Source organism: Strix uralensis, chromosome 17 (genome assembly GCF_047716275.1).
Source record: "Strix uralensis isolate ZFMK-TIS-50842 chromosome 17, bStrUra1, whole genome shotgun sequence".
Lineage (NCBI taxonomy): Eukaryota > Metazoa > Chordata > Aves > Strigiformes > Strigidae > Strix > Strix uralensis.
This window is the reverse complement of record NC_133988.1, coordinates 6173754-6182079: the sequence shown is the minus strand read 5'-3', so window position 1 is coordinate 6182079 and position 8326 is coordinate 6173754.

Below are 8326 nucleotides of genomic sequence, written 5' to 3'. Positions count from 1 at the left end.
GGCCTCTCGCGGGAGACGGCGCCAGCGCTCGCGAGAAGCCGCGGGCGCGCGCCTCAACCACAGGCGGGAAACGGCCGGCGGCGCCGCAGCGCCCCCTGCGCGGCCGCCGCCGCCCTCGCGCCGCCTCACAGCGGCGGGCCCCGGGGCGAGGCGGGCTGCGGCGCCGGGAGGGGTGTGCAGGGACCGGCGTGAGCCGGGGGTGCGGGAGAGCCGGTGGGAGGCGCGGGGGCGGGGGGACACGCCCGTGCGAGCGGCAGCCAGGGCTGCGGGAGAGCAAACGGGCGCGCGGCGGGGCAGGGCCTGGGGGAGCCGGCGGCACGCGCGGCCCCTGAGGGGGTTAAACTGGGCCCGGCGCTCCCGTCTGGGCGGGGATGAGCCGCTGCCCGGCCCTGCCCGCAGCAGCGCTGCTCGCCGCCGGTGTGCGCGTGCGCGCAGGTGTCGCGCAGCCCCGCCGAACCGGGGCGAGCTGCGACACGGCTCCCAGGAGAACCTTCCGGACCTTCGGACTTCCCTGTGGAAGCTTTGGGCTCCTCTCAGCTGAGCACAGGCCATACCGCTCTGCCCCAGGGACATCTGTAACTCTCCATTGAATGCCAGCTAATTAAATAGATAAAGGATATTTTTTTTTAATGGCCCCTTCAAACTTTAGAGAGCCTAGTATCTCTAGCTTTTGACAGTATCCCAAGAAGCCAAACAGTTGGATTTGGAATGAAAAGTCTTTTTAAAGGAAATACATTTTTTTTATAAGTTTTCAGGATTTTTAGAGTCCAAGTTTGTTTCCCTGCCATATTTTGTCTGAATTTGAATCATTTATAGAAACCTTTTTCTCCATATTCAGTTTCCAGGAAGGTTCTTCTGTCCCAACTTATTGCAAAGTTTATGACATAAAACTGAACATGTTTTTTAAACAAAAATAGACTCTCCCGGGCCCATACTGTAGAAGTGACACTTGCAGAACCACCTGCCATGTCTTCAGACAGGATTTGGAGTATCGTACAATTGTCAAAATGTAACTAACCTTATAACTTTTGGTAATACAACTGTTATGGATCATTAAGTCTTCTTTGACTTACAGTAAAAAGAAAACAAAAAAGGAGAGCGCTGGTGCAATGGAAACCACACTGCTGTTTGCTATCTCTTTCTGCCACTGCATATCCTTAATCAAAAAAGCAGCCCTTAATGTCATAAACTCTTACAGTAGGAACTGTCAATATAAGCTTATACAGAGTTTACTAAAATAGAATCTCAAATAAAATGGGATTATTTTTCCTGGTAGTGTTAGCTCAGCTAAACCTAGAGTAAATATAAATGCAGCTAACCACTGTGGTTTTGTTGACAGTTTTCTAATTATTCCTTACAAACAATCTCCATTTTCAACATTGGACATAGCAGATTTGGTCCTGGTACAAATTTTTTCCTACTTACTTCAGATGGAGTTGGACTTGGTTATGCCTCAGCTGAATTCAGCCATACAATCAGTCCACGATTGTGGTCCCTTTTAGTAAAAGGAAAAACGCTGAGAAAAATGCAACTTCTGGATGCTCAGTCAAGAGTTTAAGACCACCTCTATTTTTGCAGTCGATGGTGGCTAACATCAGAACTGGCTCTAGCAACAGTAACAGTCGTTCTTACAAACTCACCCTAAATCCTATATATAGTGTCTAACTAAAAACTATTTTTCCAAGTGTGGGCTGAATGAACAGAGATTCAGTAAAATACATGGTGTGAAAATTTAGTTACTGGGTGGTTTTTGTTTTCCTGGTTTAGGTATTCATAGTGTTCTTAACACACAACTGCTCAGTATATGCTCTTAAATCATTTTTTTTCCAGAAAGTTACTCAAGCAAAGGTCCCATAAGGAGTTCAGGCACCTAAAAACTTTCAGTGTTGAGGATTGTCCTTAATTACCTGAACTGGGTAAGAGTTTAATTAACAAAGATAATTTCTCTGATTTTTTTCTAGTCAAATGAACACTTTCTAATTGGTTAGAATATTAAAAGTAGTTCATAACAGATACGCATAGCATATAGCGGTTTATAACAGCACCCTCTTTTAGGCTTTAGAAAGGCTTGTTCGATAGAGTTTGGTTCCAGGTTGTGAATAGAGTGAAATTATTTTTATTTACTGTGATGACTGTTGTGAATTTTTTAATATAAAGGTGTTTTATGTGATGTGGCACTTGGAGAACAGGGTGGTTATGACCATGGGAAGTTAGGTGTGACAACTGGGAAAATGACTGAAAGGTGGGTAATTGGGAATGGATAAATGATGCCCTCTGAGGACAGCAGTCAAAACTAGAAAATGGAGTGCAAATCATAAAAGTTTATTTAAAAAAAAAGTCAGTCAGAGAAGGGAAAAATCAAGGAAAATATTCACAGAAAATTGGATATAGTGTCAGAAGAGGAAAAAGCCCCCAATGGAACCTGAGAGAAAATGAAAGGAGATTCAAGAGACTGAGATCTACTCAAAGGTTAATTGAGCTTTATAGTGGGCGCTGATGGAAGATGGAGTATGTGAATTGCCATTTTTTTATTAAAATATATTTGTATGGTTTTTAAATTGAGAGAATTCAATTTAGGAAATCTAGATGAAGTGCAAGAGGGGGTGTATTTCCAGAAGTTGTAATTTGCACAACAGTGGCAGAGTCAGTCTCAGGTGGCCAACTGCCTACTGTGTCAGACAACACAGGGTAAAGGTTCAGATATGGAGTAAAAAAACCCAAATTATCAAGTAGTCATGTGAATTACTAACTGATAAAATGAAAGTATATAATGTAAGTACTTTTTGAATAACGTTTTTAATAAGGTAAGGAAAGCAATATACTATAGGGTGTTTAGAAAATGCAGGAAGACTGCATCTGAAATAAAGGCTGTCTCATCAAACAATTAAGAAGCATGACACAGTATGGAATCAGTGATTGGGAAAAAACAGGAGTGTTTGTTTCATCAAGCTACAATGACAGGAATGTGACTGAAATGGCACATACCTCATTAGCAAGATCTGAATGATGGAGGGCTGTAGCAAAAATCAGTTTCAGAAATCCATATTCTACACACTCCAGTCCTGCTGACTCATTGATTTTGAGCAAGTCATTTCCTTTACTTGTGCCTCAGTTTTATTTTTGCACAACAGGAATGTGCAGTTGCCGCAGAATGATTGAAACTTTCACGTTTCCATAGCACTGCCCTGCGATTATAATAACTGTAGATCACTTCAGTAGGAGAGCTGAGCAGTTAATGCATTTAGCGTGTTTTCTGTCAAACTACCAATTTTAAATAAGCCGCTTAATTATGGGCCAAATTCTGAAATTCTTTCCAAAACAGCTTTTTTTTAGCTTGAGGAAGAGTTTTACTTACATGAGATGCAAACTACGTATGTTGAGAAGAGGCTTGCAAGTCTTTTGGATAACCATGTAAAATTTACTGTTGTAAAATACATGGTAAAAACTGTGATAAATTGTGTAGTCTATGCTTCATGGAAATCACATAAAGACCCTTCTTAAAAATAAGCAGTACATGCTCGCTTAGTTCTTTTTTTATTCCTTTTTTTCTTTTCCTCCTTTTTGTTCGAATGAGTAACTCCAATACTTGTGGATATCAAGTCTATTCACAGTGCACCGAGGAGGCTGTTTTAGCTGAAGAGCCACTGTAGTAGTACAGCACTTTTGGTTTTGGTAATTCACCTTATGACAGAAGCTGTCGAATATACTGGCAAACAGCTGCGCTAATGCTACATGTGTGTTTGTGGACTTACTAGGGACTACATTTCTAGCTTAGTGGTGGGGATTTCTGCAGGATTTAAAAAACTGGGAGGGAGGTGACAGGGAGGAAATTAAATCATGATTGCAGGTGAAACAAGGCTCTTGAAATTTCATATCCTCTCGGAAATTATCACCAGCCCAGTGAAAAACAATCTGTATCAAATCATAACCTCGACCTGAGTACTTATGGTTTTAAGAATTATGGGTATGAGACTGTAACCAAGGGTTTTCCCTCATGAAAAAAGGGTAACTGCAAGTTGAGGCATATAGAGAATCTGTTAATTTTAAGGTGATTTTTCTGTCTTTTTTTTCTTTTGCAGTTTTTACAATTTTGCAAATTTACATTCCCCCCCTTCATTAATTGTACTTTGATTGGAGAATGGGCTGCTAATTAACCCTATTACTGTACTTCAGTGAAGAACTGCTCATGCTGAAGAGGAGACAAACCTTTTTAAGGTGGTTATAATGAGCTAAGGGCCAGCCTCATACCCATTTGGAGGAAAGAGATTTCCAAGAACCTGCTATCAAAAGGTAAGATTTTTGACATCTGTAGTACTGAGTCTTCAGTGAAACCGTAATACTGATTGCCTGAGGTGAAGTGACTCAGGAAGTTGATGCAATTCACATCTTAATTGATTCTTGAGGCAATAGGCAGAAAGTTGTGTATCTTTTGAATGTTGTAAGAAATACAGATGAATCCATTCTTAGCTGTCTTCCTGGATTAACTTCTTTTTATGCTGGTTTACTTGGTATTTATGGCAAAGTTGTGCTTCTCAGGACAGCGCGGTAGTTTAGCTAAATACCAAACACTTGCTACTTGCTTTGCGTATTTAGGATTGTATTGTAATGTATGTTTTACATCAGAAAGTTGTCTGTCAAGTTTGCTTAGCTAGGCATTGATGCCTAATTCATGGGGAGTCGATTAGATGGTATCCTAGGTTGTGTTCCCATTTTGACCAGATCCTTAATGTAGCAATCTTGTTTTGAATGGCTCAGGTTGCTTTGGTTCCAGGCAGTCTAGAATAAGTTAAACTGGTCAGAGTGAAGAAATGAAGGGAACAAAAGGGAGATTAAGTATCAAAGGTTGGCTTCAGAAACTGTGTTAAATTAGTTTAACAACAGAAAGTTCTGTAGTTTAGCATCAGCTCCCTAGACTTTGTCATGGACTGCCGTGCAACGCATGGGCTACACCGCACAGGAGTGCAGTGAGGAGAGTATGAAAAAGAAAAGCAAACGGTTCAGTTTTCCCTCTTAAAAATAACTCTGCATGCTTCTCACAGCATCGTATGCCTCCCCATGAGCAATTGCTGTCGTTTTTGTGAGAATGAGAGGTATTTTTAAAGAGAGTTTTTCGTCTGCTTGTAGGGGAGAAAGCTGACAAATCACTAACCCACGTCTGGATTATGGAGGAAACTGTGCTGTCTCCAAGTCTGAGAATCCCTGCTGCTAGGGTTAGCATTCTCATGGGATGATTCCCAATAAAAAATCGAGCAAGCTTTTAAAAACTAAATTTAAGTAATAATCAACCTAACAAGTAATGAATGCTGAATTAATTGCTTGTTAGATCAGTCGCAGTTAATTAAAATTCCAGTGAAAGCTCAGAAAACCTGACAGCTACTCACTGAAATGGCAAGTGTGCCATGAAATGCGCAATGTTATGTATTGCTGTGGAACACACAGAAAAAGGAAATGGTTCATATGACTGAATTAGCTGGCACAAGTTCTATGCAGAAGTGTCTCTGCTAATGTTATAATCCATGTGAAATAGTGACTAACCTCCTTAAAGAGTGTAATAACAGACTATTCTGAAAAATTTCAGTAGCCTCAAGACCTACACAGATTCATGAGTTGAGAATGTTGAACAAATAGGTATGACTCAAGTCTAATTAACATATACCCAAATATGTTGGAATAGATTTGACTGTAACAGTCTTTTGTTACCTCCTGTATTTAAGACCGGTTTAAGGTCTGCACTTCTGAGTAAGGCCAGTAGCAATTGATCTGCAATGAAGTGAGCAATGTACATGTACAGTCCCAAATGGTACACACATGTTCAGAGCAAAAGAGGATTTTTAATACTATTGAAATACCAATCAAAGTGCTTCAGCAGACACCAGACAGCTGCAAAACATTTAGGGACAGCTCAGGAATTCCCATGAGCAGAAGTGAGACAGGAAATAGTGAGAAGCTGAATAAAGTAGCTGAGGAAAATGCCTTTATTTAAGAGAGATGAATTCAGAAGTTCAGCAGATCCTGCTGCAGAATATGTCAGAGAAAATAGATTAGGAAATATGTGAAAAGGGGAGGAAATTCTGTATACTGAAAACGTAGATTTTTAAATGCAAATTTAAAATCCTTTCATATAATCTGGAGCTTTGTCTTCAAGACAGTGAGTGATGATAAATGAGTTACCAGGTAATCATACCTGTACACTTACATAGATAAGTATTGGGAAATGACATCTGATCATCACATTAAATTTAGGGAACTTCATCTTCCAAGTCTGTTTGCACCGATGAGCCAAATTTTGTCTTGGTGTGGCACAAACTGCTTATTTGCAAATAGAATAAATTTGGCTACATTGCCACAAATGTGAGTTGAATGACTACTTTGATAGTCTCATATTCTGAGACAGGGTGAATTTAAGACCAGAAAAAGTTAGGAGAAGTGGTCCCTTAAGTGTGGCGGTGAAGCCATAAGGTGGGGGAGTCCAGTACAACACGAGTGGAAGTACTAAAATGAGATGCAGCGGTTACCACGTCAGAGTGCTGAGGAGCTGAGGTGAATGGCTGTGTTGGTCAGTCTCCTTGCGATTTCCTTGGGAGTGCAAGGTGCTGGCGATCATCTTTAATGAGCATCCAGCAGCTCCTCGGAGTATGAGCTCCCAGCATGCTGATCTGGCGTCCTCAGGGCAAGCGTGCATGGGTCATTTGCCGAGAAACAGCCATGCTTTTGGGGTGAATACTTAGCTTTTACCTAAAGAAGCAGGCAGGGTGTGTTGGATGGTGCCTTTTAAACAGGAGGGCTGGAAGCTGAAACCAGAACATTCCATGGCAACTGGAGAAAGTTCTGAGGAAAGTGCAGTGAGAGCGGCAGGACCCCCCCTCCCCCTGCCTGGAGGAGAGACAAAGAACAGGCAAGGAGGGAACTGAAATAGGAAGCAGGAACCATGTCAGGAGGCTGGGGACGAAAAGAAAGCAAATTAATAAACCACTGGAGGGAAAAGTGCAGAACTGACCAAAGCCACTAGGAAAGATAAGCAAATCCCAGATTCTTTAACTGCTCTGCGTGTGTGCATGCAGCCGGGCTAGCGTGTTTAAATGTAATCATTCTCCTCGCTGCAGCAAGTACAACTCCCGTGTCTGTGGCACACAGACAGACTTACAGAATGTGAGCACTCTGTTATCTGTATAGTACTGTGCATTTGAGCTGGGTTCATCAGCATTGCTACCGCTCAAACAACCTCAAATTTCTAAAAATATATGTTCGTATCAGGATGTGTGTGTACACGATGCGGTAATAAAAAGCTACTGGTAATGTTTTGCCTGCGGTGTAGACAAACAGTTCCTACCAAAAGCAGGAGAAATCCAGCATACGGGCTGAGGGCACTGCGTGGCCTTAAGTGTTAATGTAATATTGCATTTTGGAAGTTGGAAGCTTGGTGTGCTCATTTGCACATCAGTACCCAGAATGCTTTTTCAGTTCCACCACTATTTAATTCAAGTGCTGGGTTCGAGCTCTTGGAAGGCTCTGTAGTTTGTGATGCCCTCGCATGCGCTCAGTTCAGTATTTTCCACAGAATAGTTTCAGTGACGATACTGGACCGTGAATAGGTCATCCAAGGATTCTTAACTGGGCTTGATGTTACAAATGCAAAAAAGTACCCTTGAACACTTTAAAAAGTGTTGTCTTTAACAAAACAAAGAACTCTGTTTTGAGAGTGTGTATTGGGGAGCGAGGGGGGGGATATTTCTTCAAAAGTAGAGAAAATTTCTGCCCTGAGACAGACAAGAGATTTCAGCAGAAAATGAGTAATGATGCTGATGTTGAAATAGAAGCTCTTCGTAGGGAGACCTCGAGCACACAGGGCAGATTCAGCACTAGGACAGTCCAAGCAACCCCGCCGGTGCGTGACGGCAGCGCCTTTCGAGGTGCCGCCGAGGCCCCGGGAGCCCGCGGGGTACCGGCAGCCGTGGGAAGCCCCGGGCAGCGCGAGGCTCAGCGGGGCACCAGACTTTTCCCCCAACATGGAGGCGGGCGCCGGGGGTTGTGGCACCGCCCGTGCCTCCCGCAGCCCCCGGCCCGCGGGGGCCGTTTCTCCCGCCCGCTCCCGAGGGGAGGGCATTTTTGCACTGGAAGAATTCCCGCTGTACCCCTTCCCTCCCCCACAATGCCGGCGCCTCGCTCTTTCAGTCAGGCTGAGAGTTGATCCTAGTCCGGGGAGGAGGGGGGGGGTGAGAAATGCAATGAAAGACCGGGGGGAGGCCGCTCGGCTCTGCAAGCCCCTGGCCCCTCTGGGCTCGGCGCTCCTCAGGCGAGGCGAGGAGGTGGGGGCCGCTCTGCGCCT